Consider the following 18,198-nt stretch of genomic DNA (forward strand, 5'->3'; position numbering starts at 1 on the left):
CCGGAATTTGGTACTACTACTACACCGAATTCGCCACATTTTACTGGATTTTCTACTTTAGGTTCCTAATCCCGTTAGGTTCATTCAGGATCCCGTACAAAAGGAAAATCCAGATTGTGTCCAATTGTTGAACAAATTCTCCGGACTCAGACGTTGAGAATCAAACACTTCATTGCATGATATCATGGGGTAGCACACCTTACCTAAATGCGGTCCAGTGCTGCTCCCAAAGAGCTACAGATCGCCGTGGACTTAGATAGTATAAAAAAGGCAGAGCTAACAGTTTCACAATTAGATAAGCACCCAAAAGACTGCCTTCACAACGGTGCACCATGCAGGCTCCGAGGTCAGCAAAACATCAGTTTCAACAATAACAAGCTAGTTCCGTAATTCAATGCCCACTCCAGACACCATATCTGGCCGTAATGTCTGATTGTGGTTAGCTGCTCTGTCTACAATTTATGACCATTGGTTGTGCTTAGATTAGCTACAAGCTGTGTCCTGCTTTTCTGCTTCGACAAAGTTAAGTAATAATTAGCAAAGCTAAGAAAATGTCTCCAACAGGTGCAGAGGAGATTTACTAGGATGTTGCCTGGTATGGAGGGAAGGTCTTACGAGGAAAGGCTGAGGGACTTGAGATTGTTTTCGTTGGAGAGAAGGAGGAGGAGAGGTGACTTAATAAAGACATATAAGATAATCAGAGGGTTAGATAGGGTGGATAGTGAGAGTCTTGTTCCTCGGATGGTGATGGCAAACACGAGGGGACATAGCTTTAAGTTGAGGGGTGATAGATATAGGACAGCTGTTAGAGGTAGTTTCCTTATTCAGAGACTAGTAGGGGCGTGGTCCGCCCTGCCTGCAACAGTAGTAGACTCGCCAACTTTAAGGGCATTTAAGTGGTCATTGGATAGACATATGGATGGAAATGGAATAGTGTAGGTCAGATAGTTTCACAGGTCGGCGCAACATCGAGGGCCGAAGGGCCTGTACTGTGCTGTAATGTTCTAATGTTCTAATGAGCTTCTTGAGTGTTGTTTAATCTGCACCCATGCAGGGAAGAGGGGATTATTCCATCACACTCCTGACTTGTGCCTTGTAGATGGTGGACAGGTTTTTGGGAGTCCGGAGATGAGTTACTTGCCGCAGGATTCCTAGCCCCTGAGCTGTTCTTGTAGCCACATTATTTAGATGGCGAGTCCAGCTCAGGTTCTGGTCAATGGTAATCCCAGAATGTTGATAGCGTGGGATTCAACGATCGTAATGCCATTGAATGTCAAGGGAAGATGGTTAGATTCTCACTAGTTAGGGATGGCCATTGCCTGGCACGCATGTGGCGTGAATGCCACTTGCCACGTATCGGCCAAAGCTTCGATATTGTCCAGAACTTGCTGCATTTCTACACAGACTGCTCCGTATCTGAAGAGTCGTGAATGGTGCTGAGCATTTTGCAATCATCAGTGAACATCCCAACTTCTGTCCTTCTGATTGAAGGTAGGTTATTGATGCAGAGTTGACGATGGTTGGGCCTAGGACACTACCCTGAGGAACTCCTGCAGTGATATCCTGGAGCTGAGATGATTGACCTCCAACAACCACAACCACCTTCCTTTGCTCCAGGTAAGACTCCAACCAGTGGAGTGTTTCCCGCCTGATTCCCATTGACTCCAATTTTTCTCGGGCTCCTTGATGCCATACTCAGTCAAATGCTGCCTTCAAGACAAGGGCAGTCACTGTCACCTCACCTGTTGAGTTCAGCTCTTTTTACTATGTTGAAACCAAAGCTCTAACCAGGTATGAAGCTGAGTGGCCCTGGTGGAACCCAAACTGAGCGTCCCTGAGCAGGTTACTGTTGAGCAAATGCCGCTTGAATACACTGTCGACGATGCCTCCCATCACTTTACTGATGATTGATAGTGGACTGGTGGTGCTGTAATTCTCTTGCTTTTTGTGTGCAGGACATAGCACGGCAATTGTCCACATTTCCGTGTGGATCCCAGTGTTGTAGCTCTGCTGGAATGGCTTGGCTAGCGGCACAGAAGTTCGGGAGCACAGGTCTTCAGTGCTATTGCTGGAATGTAATCGGGGCACATAGCCTTTGCAGTATCCAGTGCATTCATTTGTTTCTTGATATCACGTGTAGTAAATCGAATTGGCTGAAGACTGGCATCTGTGAAGCTGGGGACCTCTGGAGGAGGCCGTGATGAATCATTAACTCAGCACTTCTGGCTGAATATTGTTGCAAATGCTTCATACTTATCTTTTGCACTGACCTGCTGTGCTTCCCCATTATTGAGGATGGGGACATTCGTGGAGTCTGTACCTGCAGTAAGTTGTTTAACTTTTCACCACTATTCACGACTATATGTGTCAGGACTTAGATCTGATCCGTTGGCAACAGGATTTCTTAGCTCTGCCTATCACATGCTGCTTATGCTGTTTGACACGCAAGTAGCCCCTGGTTTGGTTGGTCCCCACGCTTGATGACAATGGTAAATTGGGGGATATGCCAGGCCATGAGGTTACAGATTTTGATTGAGTACAATTCTGCTCATGTCACACAGTGCCTCATGTATGTCCAGTTTTGCATTGCTAGATCTGTTCTAAACTATCCCATTTCGCATGGTGGCAGTGCCACACAACACATTGGAGGGTATCCGCAATGTGAAGACGTAACATTGTCGCCACAAGGGGTGTGCGGTGTTCACACCTACTAATGTGTAATACAATGATGCATCTGTGGCAGGCAGATTGGTGAGGATGAGGTCATGTAAATTTCCCTTATTATTCGTTCCATCACCACCTGCCGCAGACCAGTGTAACAGATATGTCCCTAGGACTCGGCAATTTGGTCAGTAGTGGCACTAGGCAGGCACTCTTGGTGATGGGCATTGACGTCCCCCACCCAGAGTACATTCTATGCCCTTTCCACCATCAGTGCTTCCTCCAGGTTTTGGAGGGTGGGCAGTAGGTGGTAAACATCAGGAGGTTTCCTTGCCCATATTTCACCTGATGCCAGTCGATTTTATGAGGTATAGAGTCAATGTTGACGGCTCCTTGGGCAACTCCTTTCCGACTGTACACCACTGTGCCGCCACCTCCGCTGGATCTGTCCTACCGGTGGGACAGGACATAGCTGCTGATGGTGATGTCGATCTCTGGGACATTGTCTATAAGATATTATTTGGTGAGTTTCACTGAGACAGACTCCTGCTTGACTACTCTGTGGTATAGCTCTTCCAACTTTGGCACAAGCCCATGTTAGTAAGGAGGACTTAGCAGGGTCGGGTTTGCTGTGTTTTTTTCAAGTGCCTAGATCAATGCGTGGTGGTGTATCCAGTTTAGTTTCTTATTAAGCTCGTAATGGTTAGCTACAACTGCATGACCATTTGCTGGACCATTTCAGAATCAACCCCACCCATTGTTGTAGGGTTTCAGTCACCTGTAGGCTAGGCCAAACCAGGTAAAGACGGCAGATTTCCTTCTTTAAAGTGAACCAGATGTGTTTTAACAACAATTGACAATGGTTTCACGGCCATCATTCGACTAGCTTTTTAATGCCAGAATTTTGTTAATTGAATTCAGATTCCACCTTCTGTTTTGGTGGTATTTGAACACATATCCTCAGAACAGTACCCATTGCCTCCTTCTTCATTGGACTGGAAAGATACTGGTTTCGAAACTGTTGCTGACAACGGTCGACAAACACTTGCCCCTCTGTGCTCTTTACACTATTTCTATCCCAGTCTATAATCAGACAATTAAAGCCCCTCATATAAGTACTCTATAATGCTTGTATCTCAGTGGAATGTCCTTACAAGTTTGTTCTCCTCCAATTTTTCTATAGTTGATGGCCTAATGAACACACAGAAGTACCTTTATTATTTCTTACCTCGAACCAAATGCCTTCTGGCCTTGATCCCTCTGGGACAGCCACTTTCAAGTACTGCAATGTTCTCCTTCATTAATCCAGCTACCACTCCGCCTTTCCTTCCTCCCCTATGTTTCCTCATCACCTTGTATCCAGGAATATTTAGTATCCAGTTGTGCCCTTTTTGAGCCAGTTCACCATTATCGCCAAAACATTATATTTCCCTGTAGCTATCTGCGACTGCCTCTCACCAACCTGATTTACCACACTCTGCCTATTCACATACATGCACATTAAACCTAATTTAAACCTTATTACTTTCCCTCTTACTCTGAGCCTGCCAATACCTTACTATTTCCTGCACTAATGCCATCTGTCTCTACCTACACCTTGTGCACCTTGGCTCCCATTTCTGAAATTACCACTTGTTTTCCACATCCTTCCCATGTAGTTTAAACCCTCCCCAATAGCACTAAAAAATCGTCCACAAGGGCATTTGTCCCAACTCGGTTCAAGTGCAACCCATCCAGCCTATATAGGTCCCAAAATCCACCAAAATCAGTTCCAATATCCCAAGCATCTAATGCCCTCCGTCCTACATCATCTTTCTGGCCACACGTTCATCTGCTTTATCCTCCTATTTCTATACTCACTTGAGCATGGTACTGGGAGTCATCCAGAGCTTACACCTTTTGAAGTCCTGCTTGCTAATTTCCTACCTAGGTCTCTAAATTCCTCCTGCAGGAACTTTCCTCTTCCTGCCTATGTTGTTGGAACAAATGTGGACCACGGCTGCTGGCTGTTCACCTGCCTTGCTCAAGATGCTCTGCAACCATTCAGTGATATTCTGGATCCTGGCACCAGGGAGGCAACACACCATCCTGGATTCAAGACTGTGACGGCAGAAACACCTTGCTCTTTCCCTTGTTATCGAATATCCCATCACTATTGCTTTTCCAATCTTCCTGCTGCCTTCTGTGCAGCTGAGCCATAGTGTTGTTGACTAAACTCTGGCTGAGCACCCCGGAAGAACCATCACTCTCACCTGTATCAAAATAGAATACTGGTTGGTGATTAATATCCACTCGGGGGCTTCAGCGCTACCTGCCTGGTTCTTCTGGATGGTACAGCCACCCATTCCGTCTCTGTATGCAAACGCTTAAGCTGCGGAGTGACTACATCTATAAACGTGCTGTCCACGAAACTCTCAACCTCACGGATGTACCACGGAGACGCCAGCTGCTACTGAGCCTCTGAAACTCAGAGGTCGAACAACTGAAGCTGACGACACTTCCTGCACATTTGATTATGTAGAACACGTGAAAAGTGCTGAAGTTTCCACATGGCACAGAATGCACATGGCAAGAGTCTGAGCTGTCCTGGCATGCCTGTATTTATTAGACTATTAAACTTGCTGCTTAAATAAATAAAGACCCACCAGCTACTTGCCAAATAACTATTTCGAGTGTGCTGACATCATTTTATTTTACAGGGCGATTAACTACAATGATTGTACTTAACTCTTATTATCCAAAGACCTTAGATTTACCTTTGCTGAAAAATTCTGATTTATTTACTGTTCTATCTCCTATTATTAAATCTTTAACTTTATCCCATGGATCTAATGCAATTGAACACTGTTTTTTTAATGTTGATGAATTTTATAAATAATTTTAGTTTTCACTTTCTAAACCAGTGATTGAATCGAGCTTATTGTATAGTTGATTAAATTGTTAGTGCAAAACTTCACTTGTACATGCGCCCCCGGCTTTCTGTCTTGGAACATAATTGTGGTGGTGCTGCATTAAGACAGAGCAGTGCTCTCTCAGATGGACCCTGCGGTAATGCACCATTCCCTCAGTACTGACCTTCCGCTAGTGCAACAGTCCCTGATTCACCAACAGTGCAGCATTTCTTCAGTTGAGCCATAGAAAAAAAAACGGCACTGAAGGAGGGCATTCATCCCGTTGTGTCGGCGCAGGACCAAAAAAAATAATTGGCCAACCAATCTAATCCCCCACTCTCCAACACTTGGTTCTTAGCCTGGGTTACAGGACTTCAGATGCATATCCAAGGTACCTTTTGAAATAATTGAGGGTTTCTGACTCCACCACCGTTCCTGGCAGTGCATTTCAGACGCCCACCACCCTCTGGGTGAAAAGTATTTCCTCATGTACCCTATATGTCTTCTACCAATCACCATAAATCTGTGCTTCCTGGTAATTGACCTCTCCACTAGTGGAAACAGGTCCTTCCTGTCTACTCAATCTAGGCCCCTCATAATTTTGTACATCTCTATTAAGTCACCCCACAACCTGCTCTGCTCTAAGGAAAACAACCGTAGCCTATCCAATATTTCCTCAGAGCTGCAACTTGCGAGACCTGGCAACACTCTTGTAAGTCTCCTCTCTCCTCTCTCCAGAGCAATTATGTCCTTTCTGTAATGTGGTGGCCAGAACTGCACGTAATACTCCAACTTCGGGATAACCAGTGTTTTATAAGGTTCCAGCAATACATTCCTGCTTCTGAATTCTATACCTCAGCCAATAAAGGAAATCATTCCATATGCCTTCTTCGCCACTCTGTCCACTTGTCCTGCCACCTTCAGGGGTGTGTGGAAAGGCGTTCCAAGGTCTTTCACGTCTTCTACACTCTCAATATCCTGCCGTTTATTGTGTATTCCATCACTTCATTTGCCCTTCCCAAATACAGTACCTCACACTTAACTGCATTCAATTCCATTTGTCACTTTTCTGCCCACACAAACAAACTACTGATACATTTCTGGAGTGGACGGCTATCCACCGCACTATCAACTACACGGCTAATTTTTGTGTCGTCAGCAAAGTTCCCAATCATGCCTCCCACATTTAATTCCAAATCATTAATATATACCACAAACAGCAAGGGACCCAACACTGAGCCCTGTAGACCGCCGCTGGAAACAGCTGTCCATTCACAAAAAAAAAAATCCGTCAACTACTATCATTTGTTTCCTGGCTCTGAACCAATTTGGATCAAACCTGCCACATTCCCTTGTGTCCCATGGGCTTTCGTTTTACTGACGAGTCTGCCATGTGAGACCTTGTCACATGACTTACAAAAATTCACGTCGACCAGATCCATTGCACTACCCTCATCAATCTTTCCTATTACGTGCTCAAAAAAACTCAATTAAGTTAGTAAGACATGTCCTTCCCTAGCAAATCCATGCAGACTATCCCTGATTAGTCCGTGCCTTTCTAAGTGACAGTTTATCCTGTCCCTCAGAATAGATTCTAAAAAATTACCCACCACCAAGGTCAGACCGACCAGCCTATACTTATTTGGCGTACCCCTCGCACCCTTTATACACAATGATACGACATTCGCAGACCACCAATCATCTAGTACCTCTTCTGTATCTAGTGAGGATTTAAAATGATCCTCAGCGCATCCGCCATTTCCTCCCTGGCTTCCTTTAACTCTCTGGCATGCAATCTATCCAGCCCTGACGAGTTATCCACTTTCAAGGATGTCAGACCCTCCAGTACTTTCTCTCTCATTTTGCTTATCTTATCTAATTTTTCGATCTCATCTTCTTTAATTACAATGTCTACATCAACCCTTTCCTTCGTGAAGGGAGAGCCAATAAACTCATTCAGAACCCTGTCCACATCATCTGAATCCACACATAGGTTCCCCTGTACTTCTCTGATCGTCTCTACTCTTTCCTTAATTATCCTCTTGCTCTTAAGGTACTGATAACACATCTTTAGGTTTTCCTTTATTTTACCTGCCAATAATTTTTCATGTCCTCTCTTTGCTTTTCTAACTTCCGTTTTATACTTCATGCCTTCATTTTCTATACTCCTCTAGACTTTCTAAAGTATTAAGATTTTTAGTATCGTCATAAGCTTTATTTTTCTGCTTTAATTTGCCCTGTAAGCTTCTAGCTATCCAGTGGGATCTAGATTTGGCAGTGCCACCCTTTATCTTTCTGGGGACATATCTACACTTTGCCTGTAGAATCTCAATTTTGAATTCCTCCCACTGGTTTGCCACTGATTTTTTATTCGAGTAGCTGTATCCAGTCCACTTTCACCAGGTCACCTCTCAGCTTCTTAAAATTCGCCTTCCCCCAATTGAGAACGCTAACTCCTGTTTCATCGTTGTCCTTTTCCATGATTATGCTGAAACGTACTGTATTATGGTCACTATCTCCAAAATGGTCACCCACTGTTACTTGTTCCACTTTCCCAGCTGCATTACTGAAGACTAAATCTAGGATTGTGCTCCCTCACGTTGGGATTGTTCTGTGCAGGCTAAAAAAAGTTCTCTTGAACACAGTTCAAGAATGTTGTCCCCTTTGTGCCCTTCGCACTGTTTGTATCCCAGTTGACATTGGGGTAGTTGAAATCCCCAACTATTATTGCCCTGCAGTTTTTTCCACACATAGGTTTGCCTACATATTTGTTCTTCTACCTCACTCTCACTATTTTGGTGTCAATAGTAGACGCCTAGTTATCTGGCTGCCCCTTTCATTTATCTCTGAGCTCGATCCATATGGTCTCATGTGATGATTCATTTAGCGTATCATCCCTCCTCAAAGCTGTTAATGGATCCTTACTAACAATGCTACACCCATTCCTTTTCTGTATCTCCCTCTCCATGCCGCCTGAAAACTCTATATCCAGGGATGTTGAGTTGTCATTCGTGCCCTCCCCCCCCCCCCCGAAGCCAAGATTCCGTTAGAGCAATGATATCATGTTGCAATGTATCTACCTGCGGCTTCAAATCATCAGCTTTACTTACCATACTCCTTGCATTTAAATAAACATTAACACTGCCAAATTCCTTTGTTCTACGTTTTTTGACCCGCCCCTCTAAGTTTGCAGCACTCCCGCAGTACTGACGCTACGATATTGCAGTACTCTCTCTGTACATCACTCCTGAATGCGCAGCACTCCCTCAGCCCTCAGTACTGTTATTCCTGACAGCGCTGAACTCCCTCAGCCCTTATCATTGTCACTCCCGAGAGATCTGCACTCCGTCAGCCCTTATCACTGTCACTCCCGCCAGCGCTGCACTCCCTCAACACTTATCACTGTCACTCCTGACAGCGCTGCACTGCCTCAGTCCTTATCACTGTCACTCTGATAGTGCTGCACTCCGTCAGCCCTTATCACTGTCACTCCCGCCAGCGCTGCACTCCCTCAACACTTATCACTGTCACTCCTGACAGCACTGCACTCTCTCTGCCCTTATCACTGTCACTCGCGACAGTGCAGCACTCTCACAAGCATCAGTACTAGCACTCCTGACAGCGCAGTGCAGCACCTCCCACGGTGCGCTATCTGTTCCTGTCCCTCCGACAGTATCAGTACCGAAGAAGCACAGCAATGCTGTACGGAGAGGACTGAGCGGGTACCCAACCATTAAAGTGTCAGTACTGAGGAGGCACTGTGCTGTCAGAGCTTTAGAACTGAGGAGCGCTACACTATTGGATAGGCTGTAGTAAAGGAATTCTGAACAGCCGGATGGACAGTAGTGGGGGTGTTTTGCAATGCCAGAGGGGCAGTACTGAGGGAGCACTGCCTTGTCGGAGGGACAGTCTGGAGGGAACGCAGAGCTGTAAGAGCGTCAGTATTAAGGAAGGGCTGCACAATCGGGGAGGGGCGTGGGGGTCTGACGTGCGGGAGTGCTGCACTATCAGATGCATTTACTTTCAGGATGCAATGTTAAAGTGATGCCCAGCCTGCCTTCTCGTCTGACTATTAAAATCCTCGGACCCAATATTTCTCCCTGAACCCACTTCACTGAAACTGATTGCATTGTGATTATCGAATTGCTTTGTGTAGTTTGCTTCTTTGTGTAAATTGGCTGACCTGTTGCCTATATCATAATGATGTCTAAACTTCAGTAGCATGTCAATGCCTGCAAATGCGCTTTGGAATTTGCTGAGGTGGTGAAAGGTGCCATATAAATGGCAATTCCTTCTTTCCAACATGTGACAGGAAGCTGACAAGATATTGAAGGGAATATTCTAAGAGACGACCCGAATGGGACAGATGAACCAGAGGGTCAAGCGGTACTTGACATTTACCAGCGGGCTCTTCGAGTTCATTGGCTTCACGGCTCTGATCCATGGCTGAGCCTCGCTCGTCTTCGTGCTGAAAGTGGAGAAATATTTCTCCAACCTTTGTGTCCCACTGCACAACTTCAGCGATTCCGAAGGGAGGAATGGTACAAGTAAGTGAGTGGGGGAGACAGTGCGAGCTAGGGGAGGAACTAGAAAGGGGTGGAGAGGGGAGAACTGGGACTGGGAATCACAGCAGCATGTGCGTGGGAGGGAGAGAAAGCCATGGGCAGGGGTGAGGATGGGGAGAAATGCGAACAGGAATAACACTAGTAAGTCTGCAGGGAGAGAGAGTGAGAGTGAGGGGGTAATGAGGGAGGGTGAAGAGGGGGAGAAATGGAACCAAGAATAACATCAATCAGTGCATGAGGGAGAGAGTGAGGGGGAATTGGGAAGGGGTGGGGAGGGGAGAAATTGGAACAGGAATGACAGCAGCAAGTGCGTGTAGTTACAAAGTTTTTGTTTTTTGTGCTCAGAACTTAGAATTCTATGTGCATTAGACAAAAAAAAGAATAAAAATGATGATTTTTTTTCAGAAAACCAGGACAATATCAAATAGCAAATATTGGGAAATCCTGCACTATGTTGAAAGGAAGTTCATAACAAAATTACACTTTGCTGGTACTTTAAAAGGAAGTTGAACTTAATCAAGAACAGGGAGGCTAGCAATTTCAAGGACTGTATAGGGGTTTGACCTTTCGTCAGAGCAGCTTTTTTGACATGGGAAACACTGCGTCTGGACATGTGACCATTTTCAGGCTTTTTTTCACCTTGGACCTTCAAAAAAGCCTTTGAATTGTACAAAGGGCAGGCATTTGAAATGCTTGCTTTGACCAGCCTGGAGCAAGAGAGAAAAGGCCCAGAAAACTGTTACCTCTCTATGTTAAATAGAGTTGCATCTCCTGAAAAGGAATCCTCCCTCCGGTCTCTAAAGAATTCCTGCATCTAGTGAGATTGCTCATGCTTCCTGTGTTCTAGAAATCCTGAAATCTGAAGAATTATTCTACTGCTAGTCTGTTGCTTCAAAACCCAAGCAGAGCTGTTAAATTGCTACACCCTTGATGGAAGAAGTATGTGACGCCTACTACAGTTAAATTACCATGAATACCTATCCATGACAGATTGTTCAACAACCTCATCTGGAGAGATTTCGAGTGGCATCTGGCTATTCCACGGCAGCCAGTTTGCGTACAGTATGATCCCACGAAAAACAATATCACGCTGACCGGATAAACTGTTTATTTGATGTTGACGAGGACAACCTCTCTTGCTTGAAATTGTGCATTGGGATCTTTCACATCCACCTGAAAGGGGAGATGGGACGAAACTTAATAGCTCATACAAATTACGATATCTCCCTAAGTACTGATCTTGCAAAAGTGTAGTGTGCCCTCAGTACTGACCATCCAAGAGTGCAGCACTCCCTCAGTACTGACCATCCGGCAGTGCAGCACTCCATCAATACTGACCAGCCAGCAGTGCAGCACTCAGAGTACTGACCCACCGACAGTGCAGCACCACCTCAGTGCTGACACTCTGACAGTGCAGCACCACTTCAGTATTGACCACCCGGCAGTGCAGCACTACCTCAGTACTGACCCTCTAACAGTGTAGCACCACTTCAGTAATGACCTTCCGAAAATGCTGTGATCCCTCAGTACTGCACTCGTGAGGCATAAAGACTGAGATTGGTGAAGGGTTTCAGGGAAAGTGGGAGAAACGGATGAACAGAAGAGGCAGGGGAGAGACCAGGCCCTGTGAGTAGAAACATATACTTCAATCGTTGTTTACTGTCAAACCAAGATATGAACGCTGGTTCAATGAAGAGTGCAGGAGGTCATACCATGAGCAGCACCAGGCATAATCAAAAATAAGTTTTTTTTATCCTGCTAATGCTACAACACAGGAATGCATGTATGCTGAAAAGCAGAAGCCACATGCGACAGAGAGAGTTAAATGATACAGTGATGAATGGTGATAGAAAATTAAACAACGAACTGGAGGGGATGGCTCCACAAATATCTGCATCATCAATGACGGGGAAGCCTAGCCCATCAGTACAAAAGAGAAGGTTGAGGCACTGCAGCCACCTTCAGCCAGAAATGCCTGATGAATGATTTATCTTGGCCTCCGCCTGCCGTCACTATCACCACAGATGTCAGTCTTCAAGCAATCCGATTCACTCGATGATAAATCAAGAAATAGCTGAAGGCACTGTGTATCACAAAGGCTATTGCCCCTGACAACATTCCGAAAATAGTACTGACGACTTATGCTCCAAAAGTAGACGCACCCATAGCCATCACAGCCACAACACTGGCATCTACCCGACAATGTGGAAAATTGTCCAGGTATGGCCTGTGCATAAAATTCAGAACAATGCCAATGTGGCCAATTACTACCCCATCAGCACACTCTCGATCATCAACAAAATCATGGAAGGTGTTATGGACAGTGGTATCAAGTGGCACTCACATAACAATAATTTGCTCGGTGACGCTACATTTGGTTTCTGCCAGGTCCACTCAGCTCCTGACCTCATTACAGCATGGGTTAAAAAGTGGACAAGAGAGCTGAACTCGAGAAGTGAGGTGAGATTGACTGGCCTTGACATCAAAGCAGGATTTGACGGAGTGTAGCATCACGGATCCCGAGCAAAATTGGAGTCAATGGGAATCAGGGCGAAGCCTCTCCGCTGGTTGGGGTCATGCCTAGCAGAAAGGAAGTTGGAGGTCAATCATCTCAATCCCAGGACATCATAGCAGGAGTTCCTCAGGATAGTTTCCTTGGCCCAACCACCTTCAGCTGCTTCATCAATAACCTTCCCTCCATGATAAGGTCAGAAGTGGCGATGTTTGCTGATGAGTGCGCAATGTCCAGCGCCATTCACAACTCTTCAGATATTAAAGCAGCCTGTGCCCATATGCAGCAATAACTGCAGAACATTCAGGACTTGGTTGATAAGTGACAAGGAACATTTGCACCGCACAAGAGCAAGGAAATGACCATCTCCAACAAGACAGAATCCAGCCACCTCTCCTTGACATTTAATGGAATTATCATCGCTGAGTCCCCCACTATCAACATCCGGTCGTTAACATTGACCAGTAGCTGAACTGGAACAGCCACATAAACTCTCTGGCAACATGCGCAGGTCAGAGTCTGGCAATTCTGCGGCGAGCCACTGACCTTGTGACTCCCTAAAGTCTGTCTACCATCTACAAGGCACAAGTCCAGAGTGTGATGGAATACTCTCCGCTTGCCTGGATGGGTGTCGCTCCAACTAGATTCAGGAAGCTCCACACCATCGAAGGCAAAGCATTCTACTCCATCGGAACCCGATCAACCACCTTCAGCATTAACTCTCTCCACCACAGACGCACAGTACCATCTAAAAGATGCACAGCAGCATATCACCAAGGCACCTTGGACACATCTGCACATTTGTTTCCATACCACACGATATCCTGATTTGGAACTCTATCGATGTTCCTTCAATGTCACTGAGTCAAAATCCTGCAACTCCCTCCCGAACACCACTGTGGGTGTGTCTGCTTCAGATGGGCGACAGCTGTTCAGGAAGGTGGTTCAAGTTTACCTTCTCAAGGGTAAATAAGGATTGGAAACAATTGTTAGCCTAGCCAGCGACCCCAACATCCCATGAATGAATAAATAATTCAATTAATAATCCTCTGCTGAGACTCTGTTATTGCGTCAAATAAGAAGCTTGAAATCCCAGAGCAGAGACTTCATTGTCTTGATTTATATTCCACCATCAGTCTTCGCTTCGTGCATCCCATTCTCGCCTCTGTCTGAAGGTCGTGGGTTTGAATGTCACTCCAGAAATGGAGCCCCATAATCCAAAACTGACCCCCCGCCCCCCTACCAGTACAGAGGGAGTGCACACCGTTGGAGGGGCAGTTCTGAAGGAGTGCTACATTGTCAGAGGGTCGGTGCTAAGTGTTAAATTGGCTGTGGAAGGGTTTTGGGACGGTCGAAGGTGATTAAAGATACGCAGAGATGCGGCATTTTTCTCTTCTCTCTCTGTTTCTCTCCATCTCGCTTTCTTTCCCTCAGTTTCTTACGCGCTCATCCTCGCTCTTAGACTCCCTCGCTCTTTCTGTATCATACTCTCTCAACCTTTCTCATTCTCTCTTTCACTCTCATTCCAGATATTTTTCACACTCCCACTCTCTCCCTTTCTCACATTCCCTCTCTCCATCTCTCTCATAAACTCACTATTTATTCTCTCTCACATACTCTGTCCCTTTCCCTCATACTCACATTAACCATCTCACACTCGCCATCTCTCTTCCACACCCTTTCTCTCGCATTAATTCTCTCTCACACATATTCTCCCCCTCTCTCATACTCTCTTCATCTCTTTTACTTCCTTTCTTTCCCTGTCTCACAATCTGTCTCTTTCTCTCACGTTTACACTTACTCTCTCATACTCTCTTCCGGTCACTCTCCACCTCTCTAACACACAAACACTCCTTGTAACTCTCACACTAACTCTTTCTCTCTCTGTCTCTCTTTCTCCCTCCCTCCTTCACACAATCATTCTCCATCTCTCACGCACTCTTTTTCTCTCTCGGTGTCTCTCTTTCCCTGTTACACGATTACTCTCCATCTCTCTCACACAGTCACTCTCTCACTCTTTCTCGCTCTTATTCTTACTCTTTCACTGTCTCACACAGTCACTCTCTCTTTCTGTTTCTCACACTAACTCCTGCTCTCTCTCTCTCTCTCGCTCTCCCCCCCACCTCACCCCCCTCTCTCTCACTCAGTGGACTGTAATCTGCAGGATGAACATTTCACGCTTATTGTCACCCTGGCCTCCTTCTCCTTCACCTTCATGATCTTCCCTAGCGCTTCCTGTTTGACTACTTTGATACCATGGTAACCTACTTCCTGGCCGTGTGAGTCCTTGACTTTTTTCTATTATAGGGGCAACAACGTCGTATTTGGGAGTGGAGAGGTATTGGTGGGGGGGGGGGTTGAAGCGAGGTAGGACGGGGTGGGAGGGTGGAAGGGGAAGGATGAGAATGGGAAGTATGGAGGCAGATAGGATTGTCAGGTGCCAGGAGAGACAGGAAGGGCTGGGAGGTGGAGTGTCAGGAAGGCGCACGAGGCAAATGGGCGGGAGGGAAAGGGGCAGGACGTGGGTGGAGGGGTGGGAAGGAGAGAGCAGGAAGGAAAGTTACAGATGGGACCAGGAGTAGGAAGTGCAGGAACGATCATTAGAGATTGGACTTGAAAGAGTTTGAAGGGGATGGGCAGGTTTGGCGGAAAGGGGAGGATAGTAAGGCGTTGGAGGGGGGCGGGACAGGAGATGGAGTGGCAGGAAGTGTCAATGGATGATAGACAGGAAAGGGTAGCAGGGTGATGTGAAGGAAGAATCAGCAGGGGTAAGGGGAAGTATTAGCTGTGGGACAGACTGGAGGGTTCAGAAGGGAGTAGGGAAGGAAGGGAGGGAAAGAAGCAGATGGGAGAAACATGTGAGGGAGGGCCGGGAGGGAGGAAAGGAAAGGTCAAGTGTGGGAGGGACATAACGTAAAGGTTGTAATAGTAGGTGATTTTAACTTCCCTAATATTGAATGGGACTAACTTAGTGCTAAGGGATCAGATGGAGAAGAATTTGTTAATTGTGTCCAGGATAGTTTTCTGAAGCAGTATGTGGAGAGACCTACTAGAGAAGGGGCTAAACCCGACATTCTCTTAGGAAATGAGGATGGGCAGGTGGTTAATGTGCTGGTGGGGGAGCACTTTTAGACCAGTGACCATAAATCTATGAGCTTCAAGATAGTTATGGAAAAGGATAGGACTGGGCCTCAGGTTGAAGTCCTAAATTGGGGGAAGGCTAATTTCGATGGCATTAGACAGGAACTGTCAAAAGTTGAATGGGAAAGGCTGTTTACAGGTAAAGGGAGATCTAGCAGGTGGGAGGCTTTCAAAAGTGAGATAGGAAGAGTTCAAGGCCGGCGTGTTCCTGTTAGATGGAAAGGCAAGGCTGGCAAGTTTAGGGAACCTTGGTTGACGAGGGATATTGAGGGTCTGGTCAGGGGAAAGAGGAGGCATATGTCAGGTATAGGCATCCGGGAACGAGCGAATCCCTCGATGAGTGTAAGGGATGTAGGACTACACACAAGATGGAAATTAGGAGGTCGAAAAGGCGCCATGAGATTTCCCTGGCCGATAAGATAAAGGAGAACCCTAAAAGTACATTAAGAGTAAATGGGTAGCTAAGGAGAGTAGGTCCCCTTAAAGATCAGTGTCGCAATGTATGTGTTGAGCCATGGGAAATGTGCGAGGTCTTAAATGAAAAATTCTCGTCCGGATTTCCCGTGGACAAGGTCATGGAAGCTGAAGAGTTCAAGGGAGGGAACACCGATATCCTACAGCATATCAGCATTACAAAGGAGGAGGTGTTGGAGGTCTTGAAGCGCATTAAGGTGGATAAATCCCCAGGGCCTGATCAGGTGTATCCTAGGATCCTCTGCGAAGCAAGGTAGGAGATTGCTGGGGCCCTGGCAGAGATTTTTGTATCATCGTTAGCCACGGTTGACGTACCAGAAAACTGGATTAGAGCCAATGTTGTGCCTTTATTTAAGAAGGGCAGCAGGGATAAGCCATGGAACTACGGGCCGGTGAGCTTTACATCATTGGTGGGAAAGCTATTGAAAGGGCTTCTGAAAGACAGGGTCCATATGCATCTGGAAAGGCATGGTCTGATTAGGGACAGTCAGAATGGCTTTGTGCGTGGGAAATCATGTCTCACGAATTTGATTGAGTTTTTCGAGGAAGTGACCAAGAGGACTGACGAGGGCAGGGCGACGGAAGTTGTTTATATGGACTTTAGCAAGTCCTTTGACAAGGTCCCGCATGGTAGGCTGGTCCAGAAGGTTCACACACATGGGCCCAGGGTGAGATAGCAAATTGGATATAAAATTGGCTTGGTGATAGGTGGCAAAGGTTGGTAGTGGAGGGTTGTTTTCAGATTGGAGGATGGTAACCTGTGGTGTGCTACAGGGATCGGTGCAGGGCCATCTGTTGTTTGTCATAGATATTAATGACTTGGATGCGAATTTAAGGGGCATAATTAGTAGGTTTGCAGATGACACCAAAATTGGTGGTCTAGTGGACAGTGAAGAATGTTGTCTAAGGTTACAACAGGATATCGATCAGCTGGAAAAGTGTGCAAGGGAGTGGCAAATGGAATTTAACGAAGACAAGTGTGACGTGATACATTTTGGGAAGTTAAACCAGGAAGTTAAACATATACAGTGAACGGCAGGGCCATGAAGAGTGTTGTTGAGCAGAGAGACATTGGGGTGCAAGGACATAGTTCCCTGAAACTGGCGACACAAGGAGACAGGGTGGTGAAGAAGGCGTATGGCATGCATGCCTTCATTGGCCGAGGCATTGAGTACAAGAGTTGGGACGCCATGTTACAGTTGTACATAACGTTGTTTAGGCCGCATCTGGGGTGTGCACCTCTGGTCGCCACACTACAGGAAAGACGTGATTAAACTAGAGAGGGTTCAGAAAAGATTCACAAGGATGTTGCCTGGTTTAGAGGTCTGGAGTTATCAGGAGAGATTGGAAAGGCTGGGTCTATTTTCCCTGGAGCAAAGGAGGCAGAGAGGGGACGTGGTAGAGGTATATAAAATTATGAGTGGCGTTGATAGGGTAGGTAGCCAGGGTCTATTTCCCATGGTAGGGGTGACTAAAACTAGAGGGCATAGATTTGAAGTGAAAGGGAGGAGGTTTAAAGGGGATCAAAGGATTAAATTTTTCACGGAAAGAATTGTGGGTATCCTAAATGAGCTGCCTGAGGAGGTGGTGGAGGCAGGAACAGTAGCGACTGAGGCATCTGGACAGGTACATGAATGAGAAAGGCACAGAGGGATTTGGAAATGATGCAGGCAGGTGGGATTAGTATAGATAGGCATTTTGGCCGGCATGGACGCGGTGGGCCGAAGGGCCTGTTTCTATGCTGTACGACTCTATGACTCGAAAGGGCCAGGATGGGGAGGTGGAGGGACAGGGACGGATAGCGCAGGGTGATGCCGGACGGTCTGGTAGGTAGAAGAACAACAAGGAACTCCAGCTGGGGGAGGGGCAGGAAAGTATAGGAAGGGTCAGCAGATTGATTGACAGGAATACTTGATAATTAAATGGGAATTAATGATTGTGGGGATGGGAAGTG

The sequence above is a fragment of the Heterodontus francisci genome, chromosome 28 (genome assembly GCF_036365525.1).
Source record: "Heterodontus francisci isolate sHetFra1 chromosome 28, sHetFra1.hap1, whole genome shotgun sequence".
Lineage (NCBI taxonomy): Eukaryota > Metazoa > Chordata > Chondrichthyes > Heterodontiformes > Heterodontidae > Heterodontus > Heterodontus francisci.